General features: G+C 35.3%; 2 non-coding genes across 2 annotated transcripts; both read right to left on the bottom strand.

Annotated features, from left to right (window-relative positions):
• Nucleotides 1–2,931: 2,931 nt before the first annotated feature.
• On the bottom strand, nucleotides 2,932–3,013 carry TRNAS-AGA (transfer RNA serine (anticodon AGA)). The gene has a single exon. It is a non-coding gene; the product is annotated as a tRNA-Ser (tRNA).
• Nucleotides 3,014–8,026: 5,013 nt separating this feature from the next.
• On the bottom strand, nucleotides 8,027–8,108 carry TRNAS-UGA (transfer RNA serine (anticodon UGA)). Its single transcript has one exon. It is a non-coding gene; the product is annotated as a tRNA-Ser (tRNA).
• Nucleotides 8,109–16,532: the final 8,424 nt, after the last annotated feature.

Here is a 16,532-nt window from a genome sequence, read left to right as displayed (position 1 = left end):
TTAATCCTTACTTGGTTTATCCTCCTAGTTCTGGTATGCAGTCTGATATTACTTCCTTCAACAATCCCTGACCACTTCCCATTCACTATTGACATTCTTTCCTTTAGCTTTCTATGCCATGCCACTACTCCTAGCTGCCTTCCAAAATTTGTAGTTCCACATAACTCTTTCTTGACTGAGAATTCCAAGTTTAGCAACCTCTCCCAGGAGAAGACTGCATAGTTGCTTCCCTGATCATAAGCAGAGTGGCTACCGTCTGATGGTATTACCCAGGGCCGGCTCTAGGCTTAGGCACAAGAGGCACAAGCCTAAGGGCGCAATGGCTTTTACACACTTTTTTGGCAATAATTATAAACTGCATTTAACAATAAAGAATTTTATGATGCCTGTCTTGTCTTACAATGCATTGATAAAACTGGCCTACGGGCACCACGCTTCAAGCCGGCATTGCTATTACCACATACAGAACTCTCAAATCTCCTTCATCACAGGAGATTTTTGTGATGAAGAGAGGCTGCTTTTGGGAATTATACCTTAGTAACTGTATAAATTCCATTTCCATCTTGCTTTGTGACCTTTCTTCCCTCCAATCTATGTCCCAGTAATTGACAACCCTCATAATAATTGCTTGTATTCATTGTGCTAATCTTGCAATGCATGGCTTCCACATCTTTCTGTGTATTCCCAGGTCTATGGCAGCAACCAACAGTATATTTTCTCCTGTTAGTCTCTATCTCATTCCAGATAGGCTCAAATGAGCCTAAAATCCTATTTAAGTTCTATTTTTGTTGGTTGAAGTATTTTACCTTTTTTTCCACTCTGCCTTTATCCTCTTTGCAAATACAAGACTCTTTACATTCAATCCCTGTAACTATATCTAGCTTCTGTCAATGATGGTAATTTTTGGCCATCAAGCTGACCAATGCCAACAACTCTTCCCCTTTTATTTTGGATACTTTTGGAATTCATGTATATGTATTTCAGATTTAAATCCATGGATCCCCCAGGTCTTGCTTATGTTGATAATTTTTGGCCATTGAACTGACTAATGCTAACAACTCTTCCCTTTTTATTTTAGATACTTTTGGAATTCAAGTATATGTATTTCAGATTTAAACCCTGGGAAACCAGCTGTTCATGATCATTTCTGCACTCACACTCATTTGTCCCAAGTGGGGGATGTAGTCAACTATTTGTTGACTACACCCCCCCCCTGCAATACCTCTAGATTCCCTGATTTTGCACTTCCAACCTCTACACTTTCTTCTAATATCTAACCTCCCCCCAAACCATTCAAACACCATCCATCAGGCATGTACAAATCCTTTTATCCATCAAATTCATTCTATACATCTAGAAAGTGTCATTTTTCCTGTCCAATCTTCTCAATGTCTCATTAGCAATATTCTTCTCAATTCAGTTCTATCACAATATGTAACAAACTTACGATCTTTATTTCCTCTCTTCCTTTTTGCTTCCTCTGGGAACTCTTTTGTGTCTTCTCTCATTGTATATATTTCACCTTTTCTCACCAAAACAATAAACACTTCCCTTCTGTTCTCTGCAAATTAATAGCTACACTAACATTCTTCATTCTCACAGCTGAGAAATATGCTTATATTTTCATCACATTCTCAACATGATTTTTTCAATGTTATGATGGATCTGCCATAACACTGCACAATCCACATCTTTACTGCATTTACCATCCACTACATAATATAATTGTCTGTTAGATGCATGAGCTCACTTTATTTCTAATGTAAGACTACATATAATGTTTTGGACAAAAGCTTTTTTTCTTGTATTTCAATATCAAAATAGAGAGAATACACATTTGAAAAAAGAAAAATTTTTCATCAGAAATTTGTATTTAAACTTAATTCCATTTTTAATTACACATTCTATTTGAAGTGCTATGTAATTATGATTTTTAGATCATCTCAATTTCTGCAGTTAATCTGGTAACTTTATTAATACTTAAAACCTTCCTGAATCTTTAAAAAATGAAAGAAATAATGCTGTTATTATTATAAATTGTTACCACCATTGAGTCCAAGTAACCAATGAAAAATAATTATATGGTCTTGGCATCCTAAAAAAAAAAAAAAAAATCAGCACACCGCTCCCTCAAACAAACAAAAAAAAATAATAATAATAAATAAATAATTAGATATAGATATACGCTCCATTATAAATCACCCTGAAAGTCATGTACATAAGGATTTTGGAGTTTTTTTTCCTTAGATAATCCATGAGCCTAACCAGTAGTTCATATTTCTTACTGTTGTAAGTTCTACTTATCAACATGTATAATTTTTGCAACCTCTTGATACATATCTACATAATCTACATGGAATGATCTAAAAAAATTAAAATTTATTAATTAATATTTATATTTGATATATTCCATTTTCAATATACTGTCAGAAGTGGGGGTAACGCTGACGTTAATGGCAAAATATAGTCCAATTACAGATAGTTTCTTTTATTAGTTATTAGATAGGCTAATAACTTTTATTCTGTGGTTGTGATATGACGCTTGTGTATCTGCTATTTCTATTTGTTAGTGTATTACAATCTTTTATACCTTCTTGAAATACAAGAAATTAAGATTTAATCTAAAATCTTAATTTACGATGGTCTTGTAAGCTTCACTCGTATTCAGCACACGTCACGAAAATTGGAAGACTACGTGACCTACGATTTACCGACTAATCGGTCTAAAAACTGCAATAGATAATGAAATTTTCTTCTAGGCAGTGAAAATGACAAAAAAAAATCACACATTACTTCGAATCAATTAAATTTAATCAAAGAAAAATTACTTAAGGACGCTAACTGCGCAAATTACAAATACTTTAAAGTTTAATTAACATAAGGTTTTATAAAAGTAAAGAAGCGCAAAAATAACAGAAGGAAAAAAAATTCCGCAGTCGACAGGATTCGAACCTGTGCGGGGAAACCCCAACGGATTTCTAGTCCGTCGCCTTAACCACTCGGCCACGACTGCAACACGTCATCACTTCTTTCAGAACTCTATATATATCTGATTTCAATATTACAAAGATGACATTATTGTGTCTTTTGTAAAACAACATTCTCATGAGAAAAATAACCTCTAATAAATACTATTAGAAAAAGATTAACGGTCTTTCGTAGACTGCCATGTTACAGAAACGATCGTTAAAAAGAAAAGAGTCCGATTTCCGAATTTGATTAATTCAAAAAATAAGGATTAGCCGGATTTTTCATTAGTTGCGCTGTAACAAATAAAAGGTAAGATATTACCTGGAATGCAATTTTGCAATTTTCGGGTGGAATGAAAAATTTACAATCGATACCTAAGGAATAACTGGCAGAAAAACATTTAAAATAAACAATCTCTTGCCAGCAGAAGTTTTCAGTGTTAGTAGGAAACAAAATAGAACTATGCCAGAAATACAGGGTATGTATGTATATCTACAGCATACAATTTCCTCCTTATTATTATGTGACACCTCCAAAGATTTATCGAGGGAGGCCACCTACTCAACAACTTTCTGTCTCCACCACTCACCATCCACCAACTACAACGAACCGCAACTACCATCATCAACTACACCAATGCCATCTTCCGCGCACCACCACTAGTATTTTCAGAGACAATCACAAACATCCATGCCCACGGCGGGATTCGAACCAGCAGTCTTTTGGCTGGAGAGCGGATGCGCTAACCACTCGGCCAACCAAACCGACACGTCTGAGTAAATCGAACAAATTCTCTACGTCAAATACGTCTTTTCTGGGAATCTGCAGTGCTCAGGGCCGTGCTTACACTTTTCTCGAAGCGGGCAGGCCCCGAGACACTAGAGTGCTCCGTGGTCCCTCCCTCATTGTTTGGGTCCTTAAATTGGCCCTAGTTTTCGGAGGTCTAGCTAGAGGCTCGTACCCATGTGCATAAATACGACCCTCGCTGTGCTATTGCATCACGCCACTATAATCCATTTCTTCTGGTGTCGTTTGGTAATATCAACCCATCTTATTCAGGGCGATATTCCTCTTTTCCGAACAACTTCTGGATCACTTAACGATCTGATTTACTAAGCGACTGTTCTGTATACCGGCAAAACTCTTAAACCATTGTAGCCTTTCCTACACAGGAAAGTGCTAAAAGGTTATAGCAAACCCCTCCGACGAATCTTACCATTATTCACAAATCAAACTGTCACATTCCAAATATACTCATTAAGCACCATTGATCAAATCATCAGGTCATCTATAATCACTCTTATAAAATCCAAATCTCAGTCCAATGACTCGCATCAGACACGAATCAAAACTATTTATTGTAAATTTTAAGTTTCGTTCTTAGTTTTCTTCCTGTCATAATAAGGCCTTAAAACATTCATAACTCGCCGTTATTACTTACAAAGATACCAACAGAACTACTTAAATGAGAAATTGATCTATTCGAAAGATCCTTCAAACAAGACAGAAACTATTTTTATAGCTGGTTTCATGATTTTAGTTTTATTGATTGATAATTGGTTGTTGAAGATCACACTAACAAGTAGGGATTCCGAGGTTATTGTTCCCCTATATATATGGCTTTAATAAGGCCCACATCTGGACTACAACGCACAGATCTGGACTCTCAGATTTCGTAGAGATGAAGAAGTGGTGGAGAAGACCCACAGGCGAGTAATAAAGATCGTGGCAGATCTGTGGAATGCTCCCCTATGGGCTATGAGAACAGATTGACGGTCTGTGAGCTTCAAAAATTAGCTGATTTCATTGACACTGAAGACTTTTTTCAGTAAGTACATGGCAAGAAGGAAGAGAACAAGAGGCCACCAGTGGTAGTTTTGTAAAAGTGTGGTTAGTTAATACTAGATTTTTTGCTTGGAGGGAGGTGAATGCATTGCCAGAGATAGCTGTGGGTGCTGAATTAGTGAATAAGTTTAAGGAGAGGTATGATAGGCACTGCGCGAATAATAGATCTCCCACGATGAGTCTTCTCACTCCATGGAGATACCTGTATAAATAAATAATAAATCCATTAACACTTTTTATTCCCCTATAAGGAGAAGGCGAGGCCGTTTAGCCATATCTAACTTTTGGATCCATTTGACTGCATTCAAATGACTGCATTTGAATCCATTCTCATGACATGCTAATAAGAGGCGATATTATTCCTCTTTGCATGTAGTAACATGTGTTCTGCAGCTCGATTTTGTTGAACAGGGTAATTAAAATTCCTGGTTCCTTCTCTACCGGTAGCCAATCATAGATAGCTGGCCCAAGACTATCACTAATTATACATGGCATCCGGTGAAGAGAAGCAGCTCACAAGTGTCACCATACCTGTATAATAATAATAAAACCTAGCTAATCATGATTTGCATAATCACGAAATGCAGGAATAGAAAAGTACACTTCCCAGAATTTTTTCTGAATATGACCACATCAACACCATAATCAATATCAAATATTCTAAGCTTTGTGGACCCACTTGTATAGCCTGTTAATACACAAAATCCATTATAAGACTGAATAGGTGGCAGAAGATACGTGTTTATCTTACTTCTGTTCTTATTTGAATAAGATTCACTTTAATCATATAATACAGTCATAATGCTAACGACTGTCAAGTATTCGGTAACCTCTTGTAATCTCTTGTTGGTTGGCTGAGTGATAAAAGTATCTGCTTCCAAACCAACGCCCTACGAGTTCGAATCCCGATGTGGGAATGGGTGTTTGTGATTGTCTTTAGTTGGAAGATAAATTTCATTTGCCTGGTGTGTGAGACCACCGTCTCGCTTATTTGGAACTGAAGTGACGTGAAAAAGTTCCATGTTTTGTCTCTAGAGCAGAGTTTTCGACTTAAAAAAATATATAAAATGAATACAAATCCTTAGCCCACAAACGGTACCAATGTACTGTAGGTTTACAAATAAACCTTTCGTGGTTGGGACAAAATAAAAAAATTCATCCATGAATTTTGCCAACTGAATCGAAGGCATTTTCAAGGTAACAACATAAGTAACCACAGGTTTATCAAATACAAAACATCGAAGAATCTACTTCGATGAAACTGTTTTATTTAGATACCTCCACTCTTCTGAATCTACCTAGCACATCTCTAAACTGACCGACTGGCTGTCAACGGAATTTTTAATGCTGCTGAGTCTAATGGTGAAGGCTAAATTCAATATTCGATACAATTCTCACACATAATGGAATCTTCTTTCTTAAAAATGAACAATAGTATACTTCTTGTACTTGGTAACTTAGGAATTATTACACTTTGGTAGAAATTGTTCAAGATCTTAGTGAACTAAGTCCCTAAACTCTGCTCTCCTACTTTTGGCACTTCTATAGTAATTTCATTCCAGCCTGGTGATTTTATAAGGATTTAATTTATATGTAGCCAATTTGACCTCGGGCAGTTTAGCAAGATATACCAAACTGAGAAGTGGAACAAGCTTGCTCACTCACAATGTTCAAGATAGTATCAAATTTCTCTGCTCATCTTTCAAAAAGATATTGTTCAGGTAAATCAGCAGGGGGGGGGAATTAAACATGATTAAAAAAATAAAAATCGTTCAACACCTTTTTCTTCCTAGGGAAAGGCAGAATCTCTAAAGGAATTGATGTAGCCTTTCACTTTTTTTTTTAAATCCATTCTCAAGCCGTATTAATAGGAGGCGATATTATTCCTATTTGCATGTAGTAATGTTTATTCTGCAGTTCGATTTTGCTGAATTGCGCAATTAAAATTCCTGGTTTCTACCGAAAGAATATAAGGAATGAAAGTTGAAATTATTGCAAAAGTCATTTTTGCAAAAGAAAGCATAGCTTCCAGTTCTGGTCACTGAGTAGAACTTTTTTTCGAAGCTTTTTTTTTTTTTTAAGGCTCAAAACATGGGCTCATTATCCCTGAAAAACCAACCACAGAACAAAGCACATGAGTATGTACAAATACATACTAATTGTTGCAATTAAAGATATGTACAAATAAATACTAGTTGTTGCAATTAAAAATATGGCCTTTCGTCTAGCACTTTTCAGAAATGAACTGGACTGCTGCAACGATGTAAAGAGCAGAAAGAATACCTAGTAATTTTCAAAATATTTAAACAATAACAATTCTGCCTACTCTCTTAGGGAAATGAAAATATATTAAAAATATATTTTTATTTTATTTAATTATTATTATTACGTGATACTTCCAAAGAGTCCCAGGAATCATCCTGGAATGGCATACTACTCCACTACAACTCACCGTCTCCCTTCTTAATCCTTCAGTTACATAACATTACTACTACCATCAAGACAGCGCTATTTAGCGCCAACGCATTTGATTCCTTACAAGGGCTGGTGGTTACGCTTATTGAGAAATTGTGTGTGTATTGTATTTGCTTTTGTTTAATAATGCGCTAGATGATTTCATGTGTGATTCATAGATGGCAGCACTAGTTACAGAAACAATTGTTCGTTTACATATCAACAAATTGTCTTTCACGCCAACAGAAAATGAAATTCAAACTAAAATCACTTTCCGCTTAAAAACTGAGTCGCCTTTACTTGTATTTTTAGCATATAGACCTGTAACGTTCGATACTCTAAATGAATTCTCCCATAAAGTCAAAATATGCCTTCAATTTAATTATTATCATAACGAAATATTCTACTCTTTTTTCAGTGTCATAGAGGTTCCAAATAATATTGGATCATGAATGTCAGGTCCCAAAAATGAAAAATACTGCACTGCTTTACCTATAAAATAACCAAGCAAGATTACAATGTAGTGAAATAAGTAGAAAATGTGTTTTATAAAAGCTACAGTAATTATTTTAGTAAGCAGTAAAGTTTTTAGTTGTATCAGACTTTAGTTATCAAATATTCACTGAACTATTGGCTTTATTTAGCATTTTATAATAAAGTTATATTATTCTATGATGGCATTTTTGCCCTTTTAAGTTTAAGTGAAAAAATAATAATAAATAAATATATTGATGGTATTACCAAAATAAAAAAATTACGCAGTCGGCAGGATTCGAACCTGCGCGGGAAGATCCCAATGGATTTCAAGTCCATCGCCTTAACCACTCGGCCACGACTGCACATCGCTGAGTTCGGATATATATCTATAAGAATTGTAATCAGTTGTAAATGAATTATATTGTATGGCTAGCTTTATTTTTGTTACACTGAATAATATTCAGTTCTTTTGGCGATACCATTTTAACTAGAGGAAACATTGATGCAATAGCATTCGTACACATTGTGAAGCATGATTGCCCGCTACCTTTTAACCGCTAAACAATAAAACAATAAAAGAAAAAAACTGAAGATCTGGGATGATACAATCAAAGAAATAATTAAAAAGAAAAAAGAAGCCTATCACAAATGGTTAAGCAGTAAAGGATTAGAAGATGAAATAGAATATAAAAGAATAAGAGCCATAGCTAAAAGAGAAGTTAGAAAAAGACAGAGAATCATGGAATAAGTTTGTTTCTAATTTAGAACATGATTTATATAAAATAAGACCCAATGTATATAAGATTTTGAAACACTTAAATGCAGATACCAAAGAAAATATAAAATTAAACACTGAATTGAAATTAGAAGAATTTCTAAATTACTACACAGAACTGTGGACAGACAAATATTTTAAAAAAGACAACTGGCAAACAATTAACGAAAATGAAAAGGAAATAACTGAAGAAGAATTAGAAATCAGCCTGAAAGAAACAAGAAACGGAAAATCACCTGGAGAAGATAAGCTAGGTTCAGAACTATATAAATACGCAGGAACAAGATTCAAAAAAAAGACTCTTATTATTTTTAAATAAAATTTACTCAACTGGTATCCCCCCAATAGAATGGAAAAAAGCAATTGTGATTCCTATCTTTAAGAAAGGCAATAGAGATGTCCCTAAAAACTATAGAGGTATCAGTATACTAAATTCCTGTTACAAAATATATAGCAGAATCTTAAATAACAAACTAATGAAATATTCCGAAAACTTTATTCTAGAGGTTCAGAATGGATTTAGAAAAGGACGATCACGTATAGACCCGGCATTTTGCCTAAAATTAATAGTAGAGAAAATAAGAGAATATAATTTGGAAACACATATTGCATTTATTGACTTTGAAAAAGCATTTGACAAAGTTAAAAGAAACATATTATTTAACATATTAAAAGAAAGACAAATACCAAATAATATCCTAAAAGCTATCACAAGTATATATGAAAATAATCAAATACAAATAAGATTAAATCACGAGCTATCATATACAAGAGAGATAAACCAAGGGGTCCGACAGGGATGTCCCCTCTCAGCAACTCTTTTTAATATCTACTTAAATGAAATAATAATAAAATGGAGTAAAAATTTACTCCAAGGAATTAAACTTTCACCTACAGTTAACTTAAACACTCTCCTCTTTGCAGACGACCAAATAATAATTACAAATTCTGAAGATAACTTACAGAAAGCTATTTTAAATCTAAATGAAATATCCAAAGATTATGGTATGATAATATCAACAGAAAAATCAAAAACTATGGCCTTTAAAGGACAAGATCCAGCAAGAACTAAAATAGTAATAGATAACAAGATCTTAGAACAGGTGAATTCATTTAACTACCTAGGATGTATGATCACATGTGAAAATGAAAAAGATATAAACGTAAAAATTGCAAAATATTTAAAAATAACAGGTGTAATTAACTCTATATTTAAACCAAACCTAGTTCAAAAACAAACCAGGCTAAAAGTATACAATACATTAGCCTTACCGGTCTTAATGTATGGAAGCGAAATCTGAACAATAAAACAAAAAAGACAAACAAAGATTAACAACAGCAGAAATGAAGTTTATGAGAAAAACTGCAAAGTATACCCTATTTGATCACAAAAGAAACGAAGATATTATGAAAGAATTAAACCAAGAACCAGTAATAGAAAAAATTAAAAATATAAACATAAATGGATGGAACACGTTTAAAGAATGAAAACAGAAAGATTACCAAAACAAGCCTTAAAATACAAGCCATTAGGAAAAAGAAAACCAGAACTTCCTCTTAAACGATTCAACGATGAATTCTAAGGCCGGAACAGGCCATGCTAGGTCTAAATCCTTGATACGTATGATGATGATGATGATGAATAATATTCAGTTCTTTTTGGCGATACCATTTTAACTAGAGAAAACATTGATGCAATAGCATTCGTACACATTGTGAAGCATGATTGCCCGCTACTGAAAACAAAATAAAAGAAATAGATCAATTCATTAAAAATAATATATATAAATAAAAATAAAACTCTTATTTTGGTCATAACTTGTACAAAAGACGCAAAGGTTTTCTTGAAAGAAGAATCCTAGAGTTCCAAAGCCAGAAATCGAAAGACGAAAAATAATATGGTCTTTCAATTAGAAGCAGTTAATATGATGAACAAAAGGCCGTGCGACATACAGTTCGTTAGTCGCCAACACTCACTCCGGAGCGATAATAACTGGTGCTCTCTCTCTCTCTCTAGAGCGAAATGAGTGAAAAACGTCTGTGTTAATGAGTGAAAAGTTCGCTTTCGTTCTTGTGTAAATAATAAACTAAATTAAATTTATTCAAAGCTAAACCTCATCTGAATAGATAAAATATATACATATGAAAATTAGAATCAAATTTTGATATACGTATATCATTTACTTAGATATAATTAATGCAGTTTCAGCTCGAAAGCATCATGCCATTCCTAATTAAGTTAACAATTACGAAAATCCAGGATCCCCTTCTAAAAAAATAAATGTCTAACTTAGCAAGATGATCTCTGCTTAATATTAAAATTTTCTGATTCATGTTTCTTTAAGATGAATTCGCTGCTTTGAATGAAATCACAGAAGGAATCAAATGTGAATGTAATCCAAAAACGGGTTGCACTGGTCATTGCATATAATAATAATAACAATGGGCCATTATTATTATTATTATTATTATTATTATTATTATTATTATTATTATTATATAAGGTGCCTCCCTGGAGTCAAAAGAATCATCGCGGGAGGCCCAACACTGACATAATTACCCTTATTCACACAATACCTGTCATACTTCCCCTAAAACTCATTCACAGATGAAGCATTCACAATAGGCTGACCATATTTCCTTGAGACAAAAAAGGGACATTGGGGTGGCAAAAACGGGACGAGAGTTATGTAATATTCGGTATTTATGAAAAAGTAAGACGATAAAAAAGTTTTATTACATAAACATATTGAGCTTACCGATGATCTGCTTCTTCAGTTTAAAGTTTTTGCCACACATTATTCTTGCCAAGTCTTTTGCAGCCAACAAAATTGGTGTTTGTGTTATCTGCATAGAAAGCAACAATTTTGTTTTGTAAGGCAAATCTGTCACTTACTTCCTTCAACATAACACACTGTAGGTCGGATGTTTCACCAGGTAAGGAAATAGGAAGTCTCTAATTTTGTCTTGAACACCACAGTTTGGCAACAAAGTACCGCCCAACGATTGGAAAAAGTTTGATGCCCTTTTTATTTGATGCATCTAAACTGACTGTAATGCTTTTTGTGTCATTCAAATCCTCTATTACTTCGCCCAATATGTATGGTGATAAAACGTTGGTAATTATTGCTTGAGATCTGGGACGTGCTGAAGAAAATTTTGGTTCAATGTCGACAAGCAGTCATTTGCGCGAAAACTTTGGCCGTGACGCACAATATGATAAGCAACAAGAGCTTCACTTGCTGCAATTTTATCGCTTTCACTATCACCATCACGTCTCACCATAAACGAGCTGATGTTTTCAACTGGGGCCGGAGTCTTTTCAGCTTCCTTATGTTTCTGGCTACGGAGATGTTGGTTGATGTCGCTTCTGCCTCCATGAGCAACGGGGAAATGAATTTTACAATGTTGGCATTTACCACTTTTGTTCCATCACTAATTTGAATTCTTTCTGGAGATCGTCATTAAAACTGCAGTTTCGCCTCTTTGACAATGCAAGGATAGACTTAAAGCTTTAAAAAATTAAACTTAAAACTTTAAAAAATATAAACCACTGGCATTGAATAATAAAGCCATCGGCTAGCATACAGGCAAAACAAAAACTAACGCTACAGCAGAACAGACGCCGCGTCTGAGACACGCAAGTGTTGCCAACACGTATCTTTTATTTTCTCTGAATAAATTACTGCAGATATCGATATTTAGTATTGAACAATGCGACTCCAATGGTTATACAAATTACTGGTATCCATGATATTGATATACGATTATAGGTTATGAATAATATTTTATGATTACCAATATTAAAGTATATTTACAGTTTTTGTTAAAAACGGGACAAATTTGACATTTTTATTAAAACGACGGGACGGACGGGAAATATGAAAAAAACGGTATTCCCCGTTCAAAACGGTACATATGGTCAGCCTAATTCACAACCACCTCTGGCAACGCATTCCACCCATTTGCAACTCCAAGCAAAAAATCTAGTCCTAACACCCTTGTTAACCACACTCTTACACAATCTCCAGGGATGACCCCTCGTTCTCTCTCTCTCTCTCTCTCTTCCTGCACTGGTCTTAAAAAAGTTATCAGTATTAATCCAATAAAACCCTTTTAATAATTTATATGCGTCTATCATATCTCCTCTCCTATGTCTATCAACTAATTTTTGAAGCCCACAAAAATCCAATCTATCCTCGTAGGAGACATCCCACCGGCCTGCAACAATTTTCGTAACCAGCCTCTGAATCCTCTCCACCATTTCCACATCACCAAGAAATCCAGGTGACCAGATCTGTGCATAATAGTCCAAATGAGGTCTTAGTTAAAACTTTATAAAGTGGGACAATCACTTCCTTATCCCTGCTTGTCAGTGTGTTCTTCAATAACCATGTAATCTGATGTGTAGTTTTGGCAACCTTTGCAATATGCCCTCAAAACTTAAGTTCTCCATCCACAATAACTCCCAAGTCCCTAGCCTTATCAACTTCTTGCAGTTCAGTTCCATTAATATAATAAGCAGGATGTGATCTCATCCTTCCGAAGTGCACCACCTTACACTTGGCCACATTAAACTGGCAGCCATTTAGTTTCCCTCAAACCGACAGCCTATTTATGTCATCCTGCAAGATATCCACATCATCTGAATTGACTATCGCACTTCCCAGTTTTGCATCATCAGCAAACAAGTAGATATCTCCTTTCAAATTATTCCCAATATCATTGATGTACAAATTAAATAATAGAGGACCAAGGACTTTTTTTTTATATGCGTCTATCATATCTCCTCTCCTATGTCTATCAACTAATTTTTGAAGCCCACAAAAATCCAATCTATCCTCGTAGGAGACATCCCACCGGCCTGCAACAATTTTCGTAACCAGCCTCTGAATCCTCTCCACCATTTCCACATCTTCTTCTGCCTTCTACTGGACTCTGCTCCACCATAAACCACTCTTTGATATCTATCCATTAGCGACCCTCTAATCCAAATCACTAGCCTCGGATCCATACCCATTTGTTCCAATTCATGCATCAGAGTTCCATGCGGAATCTTGTCAAATGCCTTTGCAAAGTCCAGCAGGATCACTGAAAAAGGATTTCCGTTATCCAACGCCATTGTTACTTCATTATAGAAAGTGTGCAAATTGCTAAGGCAAATTAGCAATTTGCACACTTCAGAAAACCATGTTGCCCCTTATAAAGTATCATATTGCTGTATGATACTTTATAAGTCCACCCAGTCCTGAATTCTAATTTTTATCAATTTCTCCAGTACCTTAACCACCACTCCCGATATACTGATTGGTCTATAATTTGCTGCCTCAGTCCTGGAGCCCCCCCCCCTTATGCAGTGGAATAATTTTCCCCTCTTTCAACTCAATTGGGACTTTACCAGAATTGAGGCTTAAATTAAACAGCCAAGTTACAGGAGATGCTAATTCTCTTGCGCATTCCCTTAAAACATGGGCCGATATGCCATCTAACCCAATGGCAATGTTAGCATTAAGGTTTTGTAATATACTAAGCACCTCAAATTCTTCTATCACTAGACTTTCATCAATCAATGACATATTCAGCACTGCAATAATCACAACCAAGATTGTACACTTTTGCAAAATGATTACTAAGCAACTCAACTATTTGATTAGCTTCTGTAATTTCCTTACCATCAACACTTTTTAAAGTCACCCTTCCAAAGTTATTCCTCCTTTTATTTGCCACATAGTGAAATGTGGCAAATAAAAGGAGGAATAACTTTGGGATTTGGGGGGGGGGGGGGGGGCTCATCATGCAGGTTATTCTTGCCTGTATCTTGTACTGCTCAGGGGAATGCTCATCACCTTTTTTTTATACTTATACCACAACTTTCTCTTTATCTGCAACTCTCAGTTAATAATATTATTCATTCATCTTACTCCTACCTGATTCCTCCTCCTGACTCTGGGAATGCAGTCAGATACAGCTTTCATTAAATACTCCTTGATAATCTCCCATGCACCATCAACATTTCTCCCCTTTAAATTCTCATGCCATAGCACTTTTGAAAGCTGACCTCTCAGCTTGTCATAATCAGCAGCCTTGTAATTCCACATATAATCCTTCTTAACAGAATGTTCAGCACATAATACAATCTCCCATGTCAAGACCACATGATCACTTTCCCCAAGTGGAGACAGTGTATCTAAATTACTTACTAATATATTCTCCTATGCTATGACCAGGTCTAACACACTCAAATCTCTTGTCCCTTCCATTACATGCTGTCTCAAGTAGTTATCTCTTAACAATTGTATAAACTCCAATTCCTTTGTTCCTTGAGACCATTCCTTCTCCCAATCTATGTCCCCATAGTTAAAATCGCCCATAATAATTACAGGTCCTCCACTCATCTTACTAATTTGCCAATGCATACCATCTACATTCTCCCTTATACCCCTTGGATTATAACAGCAACCAATTACATATTTCTTGCTGTTGATTTCTATCTCACACCAAACAGCCTCAAATGAACTATCCTCTACATGCTTGTGACCTTGAGGCACTTCTACCATTTTGGGCTTTAACACTTCGTCTATCATTAGTACCCCCCCCCCCCCCATTCTGTCCTCTCTATCCTTTCTGAAGATACTATATCTCTTACATTCAATCCCTATGACTAAATCATTCTTAGTTAACCAAGTCTCACTAATTCCTATAATTTTTGGCCAAGTAGAAAATGACAAAACTTCATCACGCTTATTCCGAATACTTCGGGCATTAGTATACGTAAAGTGCAATACTCCCCCCCCCCATAATCACACGTGTGCGAATTAGTCCACTCTGAATACCGTTAAAATTATGATTTGAGAATTATTTTAGGTTTATATGATAAGTATGTTACAATAAAAGTATGTATAAATATTCTGAGATACTTTTTACCGACTTCTACATCTTTCGTGGAAAAAAAAAACATTTCGTTCAGGATTGGCCATATATATCTTTTGTGCGGAAAGATCGGTGTGAATGTCATCTAAAGCGAAAAACCTTTATAAGAACTTCATAAGCGAAGATTAGTTGGTTGGTTGATTGATTTGGATTTACGACCGAAACAATTCAAACATGACATGACATGACGCCAGTGTATTATGTGTGTTAATTGCGTGTGTTCTAATGATCGGTTTCCCTGTTTAACGGAATGAAAAATCTAAGTTTCAGGAAAGAATATCCCTTCCATTACCGTATGAGGCCGGCTAACTCACCTTTAACTGAAAAGTCTTGATAAAAGTTCGGTCTAGACGGGATTCAAACCCAGATCCTTCCAACTAAAGGGCACCATCGAAACTGACTGAGTTTTAACCGAAGGCGCGTTAGCCATCATCTAATAAAGTGGTGGTGAGATTTCTCCTAACACAAATTCGGATTCCAACTTGTGCAGAACAGATAAGCTGAAGGTGAATACTCATTTGCCATCCAAAATATACCGACTACATAGCCTTAGTTGTCTCAGTCATAATTCCGACCATTACGAAAATGTTGATACAGTATTGGTTAAAGGTCTGAATGGAATTTATTGGTTCCGGACTAAATATCCCTATCATTCCTAACCACAGCTGATAATATTTTGACCTCGAGTATTTTGTAATTGTTGATTTTTAAGTATATTGTTAATTCAACCTCCAAGCTCATAGCTATAATATATAATATTTCTCGAGAAGTTTAAAATCGCAAGCGAGTTTTATCTCCCGTTGTTTTCTAATACTTCCTGGGAAACTTGTTGTACACGGTAGTGTTGGTGTTTACTAAATCTTCAACGCAGCACGGTAACTTACTAAAGCAATAAGTGCTGCGTTGAAGATTTAGTAAGGAGCTGAGTCAATCGATGTCACCCGTGTCTTGCGCGCCTGCTCACATAATGTAATGCTACATCAACATTTCCTTTCATTCATCTTCCTCTAATTTCTGGCTAAGATTACATTTTCGGGGAAAATTTTAGTTATAAGATTCGTTGTAACAAACATTTCCAGAA

This window comes from Typopeltis vanoorti, chromosome 2 (genome assembly GCF_054136105.1).
Source record: "Typopeltis vanoorti isolate ZY-2024b chromosome 2, IOZ_Tvanoo_1.0, whole genome shotgun sequence".
Taxonomy (NCBI): domain Eukaryota; kingdom Metazoa; phylum Arthropoda; class Arachnida; order Uropygi; family Thelyphonidae; genus Typopeltis; species Typopeltis vanoorti.
This window is presented reverse-complemented; position numbering and strand designations above follow the sequence as displayed.